Source organism: Bos javanicus, chromosome 7, assembly GCF_032452875.1.
Source record: "Bos javanicus breed banteng chromosome 7, ARS-OSU_banteng_1.0, whole genome shotgun sequence".
Classification (NCBI taxonomy): Eukaryota; Metazoa; Chordata; class Mammalia; order Artiodactyla; family Bovidae; genus Bos; species Bos javanicus.
This window is the reverse complement of record NC_083874.1, coordinates 92,448,143-92,464,763: the sequence shown is the minus strand read 5'-3', so window position 1 is coordinate 92,464,763 and position 16,621 is coordinate 92,448,143. Positions and strand designations below refer to the sequence as shown.

General features: G+C 41.2%; 1 long non-coding RNA gene across 4 annotated transcripts in view; it reads left to right on the top strand.

The window, feature by feature from the left end:
- The window catches only part of LOC133251671 (uncharacterized), a 159,693-nt gene that overhangs the window by 141,233 nt on the left and 1,839 nt on the right, over window positions 1-16,621 (top strand). Inside the window, exon 6 of one of the 4 annotated variants that reach the window (XR_009737727.1) lies at window positions 16,385-16,535. The exons of 2 other annotated variants lie outside the window; for them this stretch is intronic. This is a non-coding gene — a long non-coding RNA (uncharacterized LOC133251671). The remainder of the gene's footprint in view (window positions 1-16,384; window positions 16,536-16,621) is intronic. One more of the 4 variants, XR_009737728.1, reaches the window with a different exon arrangement.

Here is a 16,621-nt window from a genome sequence, read left to right as displayed (position 1 = left end):
TGCAATGCGGGAGACCTGGCCTTGATCCCTGGGTTGGGAAGATCTCCTGGAGAAGGGCTACCCACTCTTATAGAAGGGCTATACGCATGGACTTTGTAGTCCATGGGGTTACAAAGAGTCGGACACAACTGAGGGACTTTCACTTTCCCTTTTTCCTTAAGTAGGCCGGAAAAAAAACCTTGTTTACCACAACCACCCTTTCCCCAACATCCTCCTGCTATCTTTCACCCCAGTTTCACTGTGAACTTCCCAATCCCCAGGATTCTCCTAATCTACCTCTCCCTACTCCCAGCAACCAGAATGTCCTTAATAAATGTAAAAGGAAAAAAGTAAAAGTGAAAGTGGCTCAGTCGTGTCTGACTCTGCGACCCCATGTCCATGGAATTCTCCAGGCCAGAATACTGAAGCGGGTAGCCTTTCTCTTCTCCAGGGGATCTTCCCAACCCAGGGATTGAACCCAGGTCTCCCACATTACAGGCAAATTCTTTACCAGCTGAGCCACAAGAGAAGCCCCAGTGGTTTGTAAATGGGAGCCCTCACAAAGGAAAAAAATGAGGGAATTAAAACTATTAGCACAATATTATTTTAAACAACTCTGTTTCACAACCCAGATAATCACAATGGTGTGATCACTCACCTAGAGCCAGACATCCCGAAATGTGAAGTCAAGTGAGCCTTAGAAAGCATCACTACGAACAAAGCTAGTGGAGGTGATGGAATTCCAGTTGAGCTATTTCAAATCCTGAAAGATGATGCTGTGAAAGTGCTGCACTCAATATGCCAGCAAATTTGGAAAACTCAGCAATGGCCACAGGACTGGAAAAGGTCAGTTTTCATTCCAATCCCAAAGAAAGGCAATGCCAAAGAATGCTCAAATTACTGCACAATTGCACTCATCTCAAACGCTAGTAAAGTAATGCTCAAAATTCTCCAAGCCAGTCTTCAGCAATACATGAACTGTGAACTTCCAGATGTTCAAGCTGGTTTTAGGAAAGGCAGAGGAACCAGAGATCAAATTGCCAACATCTTTTAGATCATGGAAAAAGCAAGAGAGTTCCAGAAAAACATCTATTTCTGCTTTATTGACTATGCCAAAGCCTTGGACTGTGTGAATCACAATAAACTGTGGAAAATTCTTAAAGAGATGGGAATACCAGACTACCTGACCTGCCTCTTGAGAAACCTATATGCAGCTCAGGAAGCAACAGTTAGACCTGGACATGGAACAACAGACTGGTTCCAAATAGGAAAAAGAGTACGTCAAGGCTGTATATTGTCACCCTGCTTATTTTGCTTATATGCTGAGTACATCTTGAGAAACATTGGGCTGGAAGAAGCACAAGCTGGAATCAAGATTGCCGGGAGAAATATCAATAACCTCAGATATGCAGATGACACCACCCTTATGGCAGAAAGTGAAGAGGAACTAAAAAGCCTCTTGCTAAAAGTGAAAGAGGAGAGTGAAAAAATTGGCTTAAAGCTCAACACTCAGAAAACGAAGATCATGGCATCTGGTCCTATCACTTCATGGGAAATAGATGGGGAAACAGTGGAAACTGTGTCAGACTTTATTTTTGGGGGCTCCAAAGTCACTGGAGATGGTGATTGCAGCCATGAAATTAAAAGATGCTTACTCCTTGGAAGGAAAGTTATGACCACCCTAGATAGTATATTAAAAAGCAGAGATATTACTTTGCCAACAAAGGTCCGTCTAATCAAGGCTATGGTTTTTCTAGTGGTCATGTATGGATGTGAGAGTTGGACATCCAAAGAAAGCTGAGCACTTAAGAATTGATGCTTTTGAACTGTGGTGTTGGAGAACACTCTTGAGAGTCCTTGAACTGCAAGGAGATCCAACCAGTCCATACTAAAGGAGATCAGTCCTGGGTGTTCATTGGAAGGACTGATGCTGAGGCTGAAACTCCAATACTTTGGCCACCTGATGTGAGGAGTTGACTCATTGGAAAAGACTCTGATGCTGGGAGGGATTGGAGGCAGGAGGAGAAGGGGACGACAGAGGATGAGATGGCTGGGTGGCATCACTGACTCGATGCACATGAGTTTGAGTGAACTCCGGGAGTTGGTGATGGACAGGGAGGCCTGGCATGATGCGATTCATGGGGTTGCAAAGAGTCGGACACGACTGAGTGACTGAACTGAACTGAACTGAACTGATTCTTCCTTAACTCTCTCCCCAGTTGTCTTGCCTAAGTATATATGTAAATGCTGACTCCATATTGATGCCCAGCAAAATATACAGAGTCCTAAGTCCTATATTACCAGATGTAATGACTATATGTTCTGGGAACTTTTATTCCTTCATGTGGTCCCTAAAAACTGATGTAATTATGTAATTACTAGCCGCAGGCCTGGATTACCCCTTCCTTTATTTCCACACTATTCTTCTTCTTACCTCTCCCCACCCTCCACTGGCCACTTTTCTCAGATGTTAATTATAAAGGCTTGAGTTTACACCATCCCAGGTCATTTGCTTTCCTAGTAGGAAACTCTGCATTTTGATGTGTATTGGGTTATTGTAAGGCAATGGGGCTTCTGTGCTTGGAACCCTGAGACCATATTGTGAATGAGGCCAGTCTATACTGCTGGGAGATAAGTAACCACCTGCAGGAGAGCAGAGGCTCTGGCTAATTGTCAGCTAACCCCTAGACCTGTGAGTGAGAGCATCTTGGATCATCCTAGCTACCAGCTGATCCACCATTGACTATGGACAGAGTCCCATAGTCATAGGGAAATCTGTTGTCATCCTGGACAGGATAACCCAACTGAGTTGCACAGTTAGGAACTAAATAAAGTGTTTAGCCACTAAGTTTGGGGTGTTTTGTTACTAGGTAAGCTAATCCACAAAAGATCTGAGTAAAATGCAGGGAATGTATGAAGAAGAAGTGACTGAAGATGATGTATAACATTTGCAATATCATGGTAAGAAATTCAGACCTATTTTGTAGGACCAGGTTTCCCAAACTTCATTGACTAGTGTACCATTTTTATCTTTTAAAAAATATCTGCATACTCCCTCAGTTAGATTTTTATTTAAATTGTCCAATTTTTATACCAAAAGCTTACTTTAAAAGTAAGCTTAATAATTTCTACTTTTCTAAGCCTATTAAAATATATAAATATAAAAAAGCTGGTCTAAAAAATCAAATTTTTGGTATCAAAAAATCATCTCATGTATTTTGAGTGCCACATTCTAGAATTTCCTGCTGTAATCAGTAGGAATCAGGATCACAAGGCAAAGAATCTGGAGTACGGAGAGGCTGCTGGCAAGGAGAAGTGAGGAGGCTACCGTGGTCCAGACGGAATATGGCACATGATTGACAGACTAAGGTGTATTCCTGAGGAAGAAGAGAAAATACCTGGAAACAGATTTGTGGATGTGGGGTGGGAATGGGGAGTATGAAGTATCCACTGAGTAGATAATAAGAAGGGAAGAAAAGGAAAAAAAAAAGGTAATAGATCTGCTGTACTTAATGAGTTTGAATTAATATGTCATTTGAAAACAGAGGCTTACAAATTTTTTTTTGGCACCGCATGGCTTGCAGGATCTTAGTTCCCCAACCAGGGATTGAACCTGGGCCACTATAGCGAAAGTGTTGAGTCCTAGTGACTGAACCGCCAGAGAATTCCCTTAAAATGTTACTTCTGAAATCACCAGCATATAGGTGACAATATCATCAAGAGGAACTGTTTAGTACAGAGATTCTCAGCTTGTTTTTGTTTTTTTCACCCCCCAACTTTTATGGGATATGATTTACTCCCGTTATAAACAGATTCAAATAGGTGATGATTCTCAGATGGGGGTAGAAAGTACTTGTTTCACTTGAAAAATAATGCCCCCATATGATTCTGATACACTGCCCTCCACTCCTTGATTTAGAGTGAGCGATGAGGACAGTGGTGTAGAAGAGGAATCAGTAGAAAGGGGCAGAGTGGCTAAGAAGTCAGCTCCTCTAAGAGGGAGAGAACTTTCACATATGAGAAAGGACCTAAAGACAAAGGGCCATGGTACTGAATTCTGTAGAGAAGTTTAGGAGCATGATTCTTTAAGTAAAACTGGTTTATCATAGTACAGTACTGGGCATAAAATAAGAGCACAGTTAAGTATTTGGGTGAATGACTTATGTAGAACTCTTTTGTGCTTGAAACACTTCACAGGCCTTAAATATCCAAGGCAGACAGGATGTGTAATAATTGTACTGCTTTGGGCTCCAAAATCAATGTGGGGGGTTTAAAATTCTGTTTCTCTGTCCACAATCGGTGACTTAGAAATATGCTCACTGGGGCACCATAGTCCTGATCTCAGCGCAAAGCGATGTTTGAGGCTGTTTGCCAGAACTAGTGTCAGTCGGCACTTGCTATGGCCACCCCACAGCGATGGCGCCCAGGAGTAAATTATTTGTCTTAACGATGATTTGGGTTGATGGAGTGAATAGACTTGCCTGGCAGACCAGGAATGCCATCAGCCTATCTGTATCACAGGTAGGTTTTACATTCATAAGAGCAGTTCCTTTTATCACTGCTGTTGTGCTTTAAAAACAACATACATTTCTATCAGATCAGGACAGCAGAGTTTGCTCAGACCACGGTTTGGTGCCTGCGTGGGATGCTCAGAGCACGCTCAGCAGCACACACCGGCTTGACATCTGGCATCCATGCCTCCTGTGAGATTGGCTTCCCTCTGGCTGTGCCCTGAAAGATTCCCCACTGGGCCCCTTCTGTCCCACAGTGTAAACACATCACAGGAAATGAACAAGTACAGATTCAACTTTTCCGGAAGGAACGGAGAACCCTCTCCCAGCTGGAAACCTGCGGTGTTTCAGTGTCCAGGAAGTCTGACCAGCCTTTAGGGAAGAGGCTGTTGTCTGTGGCACCTTAGTCCCTTTCTCCTTCTAAGCTTCCCACATGCTTCCTATAGCCTTGTTCTAAGTCATCCAGCTGAGGAAAATTGCTTCAGGACATTTAAATTGTGAAATAAGGCTTGCTTGTCTTTTACTATAGATTCATTAGTGCCAATGGATTTAGTTATTTACAGTTGTAAATTTGGCAGTTTTTTGTTTTTTTTTTTTACTGAGGTAGGGGACTCTCTAAAAGAATTGAAGCAATATAAAGCTAAATTTGTAAATAATTATTCACTTTGACTTGTTTTAATATGAAGATAAAAATATTAAAACGGTTAAAGAAAATAGTTATATAACAAGGAAGTTAAGACCCCAAAGAGGGGTCAAACTTTCCTAGAAGAGGAAAAAAACCTTTCCACATTTCCCTTACCGTCTTCCCAATTCCATTTTTCACTCCAGTCTAATGAATGCATTTTACATAAAATTCTCACACTCCCTTTGCTGTCTTCCTACCACTGCAAATACAGCACAGCCCGTCTTTCAGATCCACTTCAAGAAAAGACAGACTTGAAAGGCTCTCCCCCACGGTTTTGTCTGAAGTGGCTGCCATCCTGCCGCACACACAAGGGATCCAGTTGCTGGGCTGGGGGAATCCCAGAGGCGAGTGGAGGGAGCGAGCTAGACCGACCGACCGATCGCTTAGCCGAGTGAGTCAGGCGGGCCTGTGTGAAAGGATGTAGGTGAGCCAGAAACTAATGGGAAAAATAGGGGGTTGTCGCTCATTTTGATGTGGGGGAAATCTGAAAGGTCCTTCTGCATGCCAGGGTATTTGAATATTTGGCAAACAGCTGGCTGGGCTCTGGGAGAGGGCCTCTTGATTCGCCTCGTCAGATGTTCAAAGAGAAAATAAGGCAGCCAGCACGCCGGCACATAGCTCATAGCCTTGCAGTCGGATGTGAATGTAGATTTGAATTGTGATATCAATGTCATGGTGGCACATGCTTTGAGAAAGTACTCACAGAGAATAATTGAAAGATTCAGTGTGAAGCTTCTGAAAGTCGTAATTTAAAGTTCCAGAAGCCTCCATATTACTCTCACCATTAAAATTTAAAATGACAGCGGCCCAATTATGTATGGTTATTTTCTTAAATAAAATCGTATTTCTACTCCGAGTGAAAGATTCATTGCTGCCCACTAATCTCTGTCAGGAGAGCCAATCCCAGTTGCGTCCAGTGTCAGCAGCTAAGATGGCTCGCTTTATCCTGGAGACAATGAAGCAACTGCGGGCAGCAGCGCTGGAAGGCCTATGAAGGAGCCGGACTTGCAGGAGGTTGATTTGCATGATAATCACCATCATGGATCCTCCCTGGTGCCAGCCTCCACACTTAACCAAAGGCCAGTATAACTTTAATAGCAGCCAAGAAGCCCAAGCAAGGGCTGTAGCCCCCACTTTACAAAACCGAACCTGAATGATGTCAAAAACTGCTAGTTAAGAGGTGGCAACTGGTTGTAAAACTAAACCACATTGAGGACTGGAGTCTTGGAACAGAACTTAAAAACCTGATAAAGAATATAGTTTGGGGGACTGTTGAAAGATACGGAGCTTTCTGACTTTTTTTTTAACTCACAGAAAACTGTTTACCAGAGGAACCCGTTTGCTAGAAGGGCTTCTATGGCCATGGAAACCAAGGCATGAACACAGATCAGTGAAAATAACAGAAACTTTTCCAGTGCAGAAACTTTACTCTCGATCAGTTAAAAATATGGGGCCAGACTTTTAGACTATGAATCTTTCCAGCAGTTTCTTTGGTCTGTTTGATTTTACTTTATACTGCACTGTGGTTTGGGGAATATGGTGTAATAGTAGCCAGAATTGCAATGAAAAACTGCACAGGGCCAGTCAAGCTTAAACCATTGTTATTTATCAAAACCTTTATTCTTTAGTGTTCCCAGGGACAGAGGAGCATGTGAACTACTAATATTATGATACATGATGTTGAATGATATAGAGTATATATACATCAATAGTAATCTAAGCAATGTCTTATAAATAATAGAGCACATAATTTCTCAAAAGTTTCACAGTGTGATAAAACATTTATAAGTAGGTCTTGGTTCTTCTGAGTTTTGTCATGACTTCAGTACAGCCAGTCCTGTGGCAGTTTGCAAGTTTAATTTTGTTGTCTGGCTTTAGCCCGAGAATCTGTCCACCTTTTTATAAAACTAATCCTGTGATATGAACTCGGTTTTCTTCCTTCTGTTCTGCCTCAGATCACCATGATTTTTACTCTTTCTCCCCTTTTATTTGTGTCTCAGTAAGGGGATTCAATGGACATGGGTTTGGATGGACTCCGGCAGTTGGTGATGGACAGGGAGGCCTGGCGTGCTATGGTTCATGGGGTTGCAAAGAGTCGGACACGACTGAGCGACTGAACTGAACTGAGGAGGTGTCCACCTTCCCTTGTGTAAATGGTCCCATCACTGTCTGTGCTTAGATTCTTGGTATAAATTATTTTGACTCTTCAACTTTGCACATTTGACATCTTGTTAGCCTCGTCCTTAATAACTCTTAAATTCCCTACTCTGTTTCCTTTCTTTCAATTCTTCCCGACTTGTCTACTTTCTTCCTTCTGTCTTCTCACCATTTACACTTTAACGTCTTGCAAAGTAGATTGAGCCACCCCTGATACTACTCTCTCAGACAAAGATTGTATTCTTTTTTGTCAGACCACTTTTCTCACTCTGCTGTAGAGGAAGAGCAACTTCCCTATTTAGTAAATTTGGAGTAAGTAAGTGGGCCAGCTCAGCTTCCTGCCACCCTCCTTCTAGCTGTAGAAGGGCCTGTCCACTGAGAGCCACATTCTCCCGAACCCCGGCCCAGCACTGGCTTGGCTTGTGGCGATGCCCAAGTTTTGTAGTTTAGACAGCTAGGCTTGGTTTGGCTTTCACCCTAAGCTACTTCCTTCACCCTGGTCTCAATCAGTAATACAGGTTGTATTTTGTACTACTTATAAACTTGTTTGGAATGCAGGAAAGGAAGGGTATCTCAATTTTGGGGAATTGGTTAGAAATCTAAATACAATAATGTGTGCAAGTGAAAAGTTAAAAGTCCTCCTTTCCTGATCTCACTTTCCAGAGGTTTGGTTCTTCTCTCTCTCTTTCTTTCCCCACTCTGTAAGGACACAGCAAAAAAGGTGGCTGTCTATAAGCGAGAAAGCAGTTCCTCACCAAGAATCAGATCTGCTAGTACTTTGATCTTGGACTTCCCAGTCTCCAGAACTATGAGAAATAAATGTTGTTTCTGTCACCCAGGTCATGGTATTTTGTTACAGCAGCCTGAGCTGACTTATTCTTCCTGATGTTTCTATGCATGTACAAATGTGTGTATATGTATGTAAAATAAATGTTTTTACTTAAATATCACATAACAAATATATATATATAGGTATATATTTACATTTCTCTAAAACAGATCTTTTTGTTTCATACATCTCCATATTCTCCATATATATTTATTTATTTATATACATACATAGTATTTTCCCATCGTATTTATATACATACATTGTATATTCAAGGTATGTATACATACATTGTATATATTGTATGTATATTTATATACATACAATATATATTCCCCCCAGGATTTATATACATACATTGTATTTTCCCGTCGTACCACACTATATGTTTTGTTCTGCACCTTCCTCTTTTCCCTGAACACCCTTTCATGTCAGTAGAGACCTATCTTATTATTTTTAATGGTTGAATAGCGGTCTGTGGCTTGAAAGGTCCTTAAGAAATCATTCTTCAACTGCTGGCCATTTAGCTCATTTCACATTTTTGCAATTACAAGCAGTGCTATAGTGAAAATGGTAGGGTTTTAAATTTGTATAAACGTGTTAGTATTTCTGTAGGAAAGATTGCTGGAAGTGGACTTGCTATGTATCTCATAACATTTAGTTGATTGATAACAATCAGAGACTCATAGGGCTTCCCTGGTGGCTCAGACAGTAAAGAATCTGCCTGCACTGTGGGAGACCCAGGTTCAATCCCTGAGTAGGGCAGATCCCCTGGAGAAGGGACTGGCAACCCACTCCGGTATTCTTGCCTGGAGAATTCCATGGACAGAGGAGCCTTGCAGGCTACAGTCTGTGGGGTTGCAAAGAGTCAGATCCGACTGAGCGATTACCACTAAAGAGACTCATAGGTTGGGAAGAATTCTGAGAACTCAGAGTTCATCACACGCTGCCAGGAAGGATGTTTTGTTTTCACTCTGACTTTGAAAAGTTCAGAGAATGAGAAACAATGCTCTTTATCATGAATGCCTTATAATCACTTGAAATTGACTGTGAAAGAAAAAGTAATAGTTATGATGCTCTGGCTGAGTGAGTTAGAAGTGAAAGACTGACTCCTCAGGTTAAATACTTTGGTGAGCCTATCAAGCATCGCAAGATACAGGATTATCAGAGTTACGTCAGTTGCAGATAGTTGGATCAATTAACATTCATATAGTAGTGTAGTTAGTATCTTGCAACAGGAAGTTACTTCACTCAGTTTCTGAGACTGCTGGGCTATCCCTTAAGATGGCTCTCAGCTGACCCACTGTCTCTAAGCTTTGCCTCTATCCCCAGGAAGCAGGTGACCTATTGAGAGTCTAGCCAGAGTACAACATGAACTTAAATCTGGTTCAACAGTGCATCATGCCTGAATGAATAGTTGGGCTGCCCTTCATTTTTATCTCAAGACTGTTTCCCTTGCAGAGAGGGACATGGCAGCTTCTTTACAAGCTGATTTAAAGAAAAGAAAAAAAACATGATGTAATATGACAGAGTTTTGGGATCCTGATCATTTCAGGTGGCCCCCTCTGATGCAAGTAGGACTTGTTTAAAATCTTTACAACACTGTGATGACTTCTATGACAAAACTGTATATGACGAACTTGGCTCCCAGAGTGGACATGTGCTTGACTGTCACAGCTTGTACATTTTTCCCACTCAGGGTGCACATGGAAGCATGTCTTCATTAGAAACAAGTGCAGCATGAGAGGTAAAGACGACCATGTTAAACAGCCAGGAATTTTCACCTAATTGCACATTTGTACAACACTGCAAAAAGGATCAGTCAGGCTGGCTATGTTAGACATTTCACTGCTCACCAAAGAGATTTGAAATGGACTTTTAATTATTATTGCCGATTTGCTATGGTTATATTCCTTAATATGGACATCTGATTAGGATTAATTTTCTTTAATTGATGGATAGAGCGCTTACACTTGTAAGGTTGCATTTGTTGATACATATTGGCATATGTACTGTATTGTGGTATTGGCATATGGCATATTGCGACTTTTTGCTGGACTGCAAATTATAGGCACTTCTTATCTGTTTTAGTTTTGAGGTCATTTCTCCTTCCTTCACCTTTGTATGGTTTTTCAGATTTGTTCATGGAGATAGAGCAGGGCTAAGTGACTATTAAACTCTTTCCTATATGCAGTAAAACTCATTAACATGGACCTCACTAAATTTGGAATTTATGATAATAAGGGCTTGAGTTAAAGTTTACTTTTGGATTGTCTCTGAACTAAAGCTTTGCTGAGCTAATAAATAGTGTACATATAATCACAGGGGGATGGCACTCTTACTTTCAAAAGCAGCCTTTCCTAGCACACTAGAGAAAAGGCTTTGCAGAAGAGGCAATAAGGTAGTGTGGAGATGGCCTAGTACAAAGATTGTGCCACATACTAGCTGTGTGACCTTGAACTTACTTAGCTTCTCTGAGTATCTTTTCCCTCATCTATAAAATGGAGACAGTTATCTAATTTGTGGGGTTGCTGTGAAGGTTAGATTTAATGTAAAGTGCCTGGTGTCCGGTATGTGCTTCGTAAGTGGCAGATAATTATTACCAATCTAAAATAATTAGTGAGCTAATTTCACATACTTCTCATTTTTTTAAGTAATGCAGGGTTCCTTGGCACTAAGGCAGAGTTTTGTTAACCTAATCTGAGATATTGCTTTATTATTCTAATTGATTAAAGGAAAACCCCAGCAGATTGGTGTGGTGGTAAAGAACATGAGCTTTGGAGCCAGGCAAACTGAGGTGTGAAAGTAATTCTATCACTCATTAGCTATGTGGCCTTAGGCAAGTTACTTAATATCTCTCAGGTTTTGTTTTCTAATTTGTAAAAATGGGATGGTAATGCCTGCTCCAGGACTTTCGTAAGGAGTTGGTGAGATAATGCTTATAAAGTGTTCAGCCAGTGATTTTCATGTAGTAAACTCTCAAATATCAGCTGATATTGCTATTATCAGCTAATATTGCTATTATCATGATTTTTTGGACAGTAGTCCTTATGTAGACTTTTCATTAATTCAGACTTATCTTTTCAGTTCACTTAATTAATGAACTTCATTCGAGACAATCTCCATTCTAGATGAAAATTTCAAGTATGTAAGTAAAAAAAAAGTTATGGAGAAGGAAAATGGCTAAATATGTGGGGTGAAAGCAAACAATAATATTTTAAAAGTGGGGGCATAAGGTCCCAAGTTAGATTAAATTATGTCATAATCACTTTTGTGCATAATCTTTGCATCCTTCGTGAAAGGTGCTTTATATTAGAACCAGAGCTTTACGTAGACGTAGTGGCAAGTGTGGACTGGCGGTCAGCTATCGTTCATCGGTGAGAGAAGCAGTGTGTCCTTTTCAACTTTATTTCCATCTTCTTTCTTTTCCCTTATGTTTCATGGGCTATGTGGATGAGAAATGTAAGCAGTATAATGTCCTGCAAGGAGACTGTGATCTATCCTCCCCTTAATGACAGGCTTACACAGTTTGTCAGAATCCATCATCTCAACAGATCAGACTGAATTACTTCAGTGACTGGCGAACAGTACCACTTGTGGCGAAATGCAAGCAGCTAAGGGTGTGTGTGTGTGTGTGTGTGTGTGTGTGTGTGTGTGTGTATTAAGTGCTCTTCAATAGGAGAAATGTATTTTACTGAAAACTCTATCCATGCTATTTTTGTAGAGGCAAGCAGTGTTCATCTTCCTTGGGGAAAATAAAAGGATTATTTTTTTGGAGATTCTGAATGATTACAATACAAATTCACAACCTTGAATGAGTTTTAAAAATCAGGTATTTTTGTGCATCATATGCATGTACAATGGAACCTTGTAATAAAAGCTAGAGGAGATAGAACCAATAATACTCTTGGGGCTACATGCCTTTCACTTTCCAGGGCTGCTCAGTTTAAGCAGATACTTTTAGAAAAGGAAAGTCAGTTCATTAAATTGACAACCAATGGTTTAATATATATGGTTTAACATATAAAAATTTTCACAATAATAAGTTCACAAGTCAGAAAGAAAACCTTTCTTTCTGACTTTTGTCAGACCATGTTTTCTAAGTTTGGGCCAGAAAATGTGATTGCTATAATGTACTCCCTGTTGATTAATTGTATTATTTCAGATATTCACTGGAAGTACCTAATGGTTGGTTGTTAAGGTATGGCATTATTTGTCTAGATAGCAAAAGGAACAGCAGTAATAACTAATTTATTGAATGATCGCTGTATACAGACACTGCTAGAGGCTGGGGATATAGCAGGAAGCAAAAAAAAAAAAAAGACAGCCTTATGTTGTTAACGGCAACCTATGAAGTATGTATAGATAAATAAACAAGTTCATGCCATGTTGTGCTTAGTCATGTCCTGACTCTTTGCGACCCCATGCACTGTAGCCCACCAGGCTCCTCTGTCCATGGGGATTCTCCAGGCAAGAATACTGGAGTGGGTTGCCATGCCCTCCTCCGGGGGATCTTCCCAAACCAGGGATCCAACCAGCGTCTCCTGCATTGCAGGTGGATTCTTTACCAGCTGAGCTACCAGGGAAGCTCAAACAAGTTAACAGAGTTTATATAATTTGTCCAAAGGTGGATAGCTAGTAAGTGGCAGAGCTCAAACTACAGTGCTGTCTTTGTTGCAGCGGTCTAACCTGTGCTCCACTATGCAGTGACTTAAACAAGCTAGAAGGAGCTCCTTGACACAGTAGGGGAGCCATTTCAGCCATATCAGCTGTGGACTGCTTATGCATAGGCTGTTGAATAAGGCAGAAGTAAACTTCTCTCTTACTATTACACTATCCCTCGGCGTGAGCCTCATTCATGTGTCTGAAGATTTTTATAAGCATTTGCTTTAAAGGCATTCCTTAGATGTTGCACCCCTAACTTCTACTCACATCCTACTGGCCATACCTAACTGCCAAGAAGGTTTGAAAATATAATCTTTATGGTCACGTACATCTCAAAATTCAGAGGTTCTATTAATAAAGGGAAAAAGGGGAGAATGGATATAACAGGACAAATTGATAGTCTCTGTATCATACGATAATTGAGAGCATTGTTTCAGACTTGGACAAGTGACCAATGATCTCATGACTTTGCATCCATTTTCCATTTCTTTCCAAGTAGTATATCAAGGTTGTATGTGTGTGTGTGTGTATATATATACATATATGTATATGTATATATGTATGTAGTGTGTATGATATATTTAAATGTTCAAAATACATGAGATATCATGAATATGATTCTACAGTGGGACTTAGTCATCAACTGTAAGTACTAATTACAAAATTTCACAATAGAACAAGGCCACTTGCTTTAATTTTTGGCAGAAAGCCTTGCAAAACCCTCAGAATTTGTCTTGCTTGCATTCTTACTCTCACAATGATCCCACATGCCGAGATCTATGTTGTAAGAGGTGTATTTGTAGAGAAATGGCTTTATAAAAATAAAATTACCTTAAGCTTTTGAGTGAGGCAGGTATCATACATAAATCATAAACAACTCTGACCTAGAACTTCAAGGTTTCCTAAAATTCCTGGTCTCTTCTGATAAAGTTTAGATATTTACTATAGAAAAATCAATTAATGAATATTTATTCAGTATATACTGTGTTTAGCAGTTATGTGAGATGGACCCACAGACTTTTATCTGGGTATCTCCTGGGGCTACAGGTAGTGGAGGAGATAACAATAGGTTAGACCTTCAGCACATACACAGATCTTCTTATTTGTTACCTGGGTGCTGCCCTACCACCTGCCGTCACCTCTTTCCCAAAACTAATGCAGTTTCTGATGTGCTCAGCTATCCATGTGGAGCTGCCTAGAAATATTGTGTCTTGCACACAGACAGTCCTCATTGGTCCCTTTCTCCTGGGTCCAGCTCTTTAGATCCTGTTTCACTAGTGGCTAGATGAGGCAGAAGGAAAAAAAGAAAGGGAAAGTTTAAGTTAGAGCTGGTCTGATTATTCTGGCCTAGGTATTATCTAGGTGGGTGGAGGTGGTAGTTGGGGAGCATGTCTGAAGTGACCTGTTTTGTCTTACCCGCCGCATGGAAGTAGAGAGAAGCAGTCCAGAGTGAGAATCCTAGAAGGTAATTGCAAAGAAACCACAGAAGCCTGCAGGTTAGAACTTTGTGTTCTTCTCAATATAGCAAAAGCTCCACCCCCTTTTAAGTTTAGTTGAACCCAGTAACTTGAGTCACTTTGTCTCTTTCCCTCCTTGGCTGTGGGGCTGGGAAGTGAACTAGAGGTAAAGGAGATGCAACTAGAGCTTTGCTCTCCTGTTAGAAGGTCAACATCAAGTACTTTGGAGGCTCCATCGCAACTCTTAAGACACGGCCTTTATCCCAGTTCTCAAAGACTAACAGCCTGGGAAGCTAGTGTATATGAAACAGGTAGTGAAAACCAAGCACTTAAATTGTGTGATATTGATCATTCCAGAGGAATCCAGATAAGGGATAAGTCAATGTGGATTTGTTTCTTGGGGAAGGCTTCTTAGATCATGTCACTAGTGAGAGGATGAAAGGAGCTAATTAGGAAGGAAGAAAAGAAGGGGTGAACAAAGACTCAAAATGCGCTTAGAGGTCAGTAGACTTGTATGTCTGAAGCACAGACCTCATGGTGGAGACTAGGAAATGAAGTGAAATAGGAAAGTGGAATACTTCAAAAATCAGGCAGGAGTAATCACGTAAGGTTTTTTTTTCCCCCTTTCTTTTTTAAAACTGTCGACCTCATTTTTAATGGTATGAAGTAAGGATAAATTGGTAAGTGATGAATGAATGAATATTGTAAAGACATTTTAGTGTTAGAATTTGTCTAGGATAGGAAAAGGGGGTTCCTATGCAGGACCTCAGTAACACAGGTTGCCAGGAAGCAGGAGGAAGTGAAGATGAGGTGTGTGAGGGTCTGTGAGCCTGGCTTCACTAGGGTTAGCTAGCAGATCAGTCCTCAGAGACCAGGAGGATGTCTTGGGATGGTTTCAGGGAAGATGCTGGATATGAGGAAAGCCAATTCAGCAGGAGATTTGGGCAACTAGAGGGTAGATAGCAGGTGAGATAACAGAGGCAGGAAAGGTGGTATCATGGCAGTGGGCAGTCTATTCACAGCTGAATCCCGGCCAGCAACTGGAGTCCTGCAGTAGAATCTGGGGAAAGTTGTATCAGGGTCTTCATCAAGTAGATTTTGGGTTCTGGGAAAGACACAAAGCCATGTTGGAAATGGGAAAGCTAGTGCAGAAACAGCTTGGAAGATTGGACCAGCGTGTCTGGGCTTGGTAGGGAGACCACAGGAAATATTATGATGAAGCAGTTTAGCGTGAACTCAGTGCAATTCAGCTCATTTGTGGCCACGGAGGACTGAGTTGCTTCTCTTTTGCCTACCTATTGATGGACTGAAGGTCATAGCTATGCTAAACCTCTTTTTTTCTAAACTTTTATTTTGTATTAGGGTATAGCTGCTTAACAATGTTGGACGAGTTTCAGGCGAACACCGAAGGGACTCAGCCATGCATATACGTGTATCCATTCTCCTCCAAACTGCCCTCCCATCCAGGCTGCCACATGACACTGAGCAGTGTTCCCTGTGCTGTAAAGCAGGTCTTTATTGGTCACCCATTTCAAATATTATGCTAAACCTCTTCGGTGGAGATTTCAGGGCCCTAACTCAGGGATCTTGGGATGAATGGCTGAAGAGGAGGCCCGGTGGAAGCAGCATGACTTAGAAGGAGTTGAGACGTCAGCAGAGGAGACAGAGGCACAGCCAGGAGCCTGTCATAGTCCAGGCAGAGGAGAATAGGCCTATCAAAGCAGGGGAATTTTAGTAGCAATTCAGAAGAAAAGGGGTCTGCAAAAGACATTTCAGATTAAGAAGTAACAGGCTTCAGTGACAAGGTTGATGTAACAGAGAAGGAAGGACCTGAAATGACTCGGTGGGTTTTAAATGCTCATGTAATATGACATTTTTGTGCATGAGCTGAAGTGTGTTTTAAACACATGTGCAATTACTTTTGGCCAATTTTTAGAAACTCAAATAAATAAATTAGTTAACAAATTGAGTGTGTTAAGGCTAAGCTTACTTGCGTGTTGATCGGCTTTCTATCCCACTGCAGTGGGACATCTCAGAGTGACAGTCACACTTGAGCACGTAAATGAGTAAACATTTCCTGCAAAGATGTCTTCCTTTTCAGGTGTAAGATTGTGTTGCTCATATACACGTGCATGGATGTGACTGAAAAGCCCAAGGCGGGACCTACCTGCATCTCCCCAGGCTGTTCTCACAGGGCCTCTGCCGTAGAGCCGATCCTTGAGGTGTGCGTGTGTCCTGCTTCTACGCACCTGGTTAGTTCAGAGCTTTGCTGAAGAAAGTGTCTTCCTGCCTGCCCACACTACTTCACAATGGGCTTCTCTTCGTATAACTGTTGTGT